Raw genomic sequence first — 2,601 nt, forward strand, 5'->3', positions numbered from 1 at the left:
TAGAGGACGATCTTTGGTTTATTGTCTCTCTCTCTCTCTCTCTCTCTCTCTCTCTGTAATTTTTTTTTCTTCTCTCTCTCTCTGTAATTCTACGCTTTACACTTACTGCTATCATTCTTCGTCTAAATGCTTACTTATTAATTATTGGTGTTGAAAGGAGGAATTGCTCCTTTTTGAATTATTGTATATGTTTTCCTTTTGTTTTCTGTTCCGAAATTAAGCGTTAAGGATTCAATGATCACAGCAATTACAATGCAACAACCAAAGAAGTCGAACTTATGAATGTATGTAAGCACATACGCTTCACACATGCATAATTTCGACATTCTATTTTAAACTGAAAGGTCGGACTTACAAACATCATATGTGTATGCGCCTATCTAAGAGCTTACGCATTGTATTCTTACTATTCAAACTTATGAGTGAATTTCTATCGCTTCTATACTAATTTTCATTCACATACTTGTCGAGATAAAGGGCGGATAAAGCTTTTTTTTTTTAAAAAAAAGATTGATAAGTGTAAGTTATTAAGAGCATATCCTTCCATTACGACATCTTTGCCATGATTTATTGATGATTATGTCCCGTTTGAACTTAAAATGATTTGCAGGATTCTCCTCAGATTCTAACAAAATTTGGTCCTCATTATTGACATATTGCTCTCCCGTGTTTGTGATCAGTTCCGCTACCAATCTGTACTTGGATCAATGAAGTGACTGGTGTTTTTTGGAAGGTCTACATGCAATTTATGGGATTAAAATTCTATCTTCTTTTGTTTCTTAGTACATCAAATCTCAAAACCAAAATTTACAAGTATCATGAATGTCAATGTTTAAACTTGAATCTATCTATCAACTTAACCAGTATGGATAGATATTGGTCCTTGCCCTTTGCTTCTTTCCTTCACAAGTAGGAGCCTAGTAAAATGAACTAGACAAACCATCACTTCCTAAGCTCTCGAGCAACTATATCAAGCTATCGCTATTTTTGATAGTCTAATTTTAAAAATGTCAATATCATCTGCAATAATCAAAGTTATCAAAAACAACTACACTGATATTGTGTCTCTCTATGGAAGAAATACATCGCAGTATTTCATTTTACATAGCAATGTGCAACATATATGAAGAAATTGATTGTAAAAAAATCTTTTACGGGAATAATGTCAGTTTAATTAAATAATAAATTATTTGGAATTTCCATCTATTGTCGAGTAAGTTTTGGAGGAAAAATGAAAAAACCAAAATAAAAAGGTGAATAAATTTGACAACACAAATTCGTTATTACTGATCTAATTTATCCATTGTAATAAAAAGATAAGTTCAAATTGCCATGACAAGGACAAACGCCGTCTTTTTTTGGTGGGTAGAAATCTCTTCAAAGTTATGCCCTCAAAGGTTAATGGTCATATTGGATTCGATCAAAAAAAAAAAGATTTTTTCAGTGATCTCAGTGATGTTCAGGGTGATATCTTGAGTTCCGTGATTTTTTATTTCTTAGGGATTTTTATCACTGCAGAGTTGCTAAATTCAAAATTTGAAGACTTATTAAGTGATTTAAGTGTCAAAGCTTATCACTAATTTTAATCATGCGAAAAGTTGTATTGAAATTTACCTGGTTTTTATTTTTTAAACAATAGCCGAAATTATCTTACACCTAAAATTTGAAACATTTGATGTAAGCCATCTTAAACTGATATTTCATCTCTGATGTATGGTACTCGAATATTTAATGCATGTCGCTTATCGGTCTGATGCAGTTAATACATGAAGCAACGAGAACCGTACTAATTAATTATCAGTATTTGAAAGGACAATTTATTTTTCAAATTTTTTGAATGTTCACAAACGGAAGTTAATTAATACATTTATTAGACGTATCGTCGCAATACAATCACTTACACTTACCATTAAATGGTTTATACAGATAGGATTAAATTTTTCAAACATAAAATTTTGCAAAAAAAAAAAAGTTGATAAGAATTTTGCGAAATGATATGAAAATTACGAATTTTTAAAGTTTCAAAATTATAGCAACCAAAGATTAAAGCATGTAAGATTGTGATTACGATTATGCAAAGTATTTTTTCGGAAGAATTCCTCAGAATATAATTAAAATTTTTTCACTGAAATTTCAAAAGTTTAAGATTGATAATCCAAGCTAATATTTGATTTTATATTTATCAAATTATTATACTTTTTAAATTCCAAAAAAAAAAGAAGAGAACGAAGAATATTTTAAATGAAATGAAATTTTTCATCATTAAATTGGCAACACTCTCTTATTTGTTTCGTTAAATTGATCCCAAACTTTTTTCCCTTTGTTGACAAATGAATAATGATTCTGGCCATCCGATGATGGTGATGATGATGCACTTCAGGCTGATTATTTTAAAAGAAACATTTTGAGCTTGTGGGTTTTCAAACTTTCATCACCTCATGAGACGAAATTAAACTGACAAATTTAATTAACAATGGAAAGCTCCGTAAAAATAATTAAATGAAAATTCCCAATTGTTATATATATATATATATATATATATATATATATATATATATATATATATATATATATATATATATATATATATATATATATATA

The sequence above is a fragment of the Loa loa genome (assembly GCF_000183805.2).
Source record: "Loa loa unplaced genomic scaffold supercont3.581, whole genome shotgun sequence".
Taxonomy (NCBI): Eukaryota; Metazoa; Nematoda; class Chromadorea; order Rhabditida; family Onchocercidae; genus Loa; species Loa loa.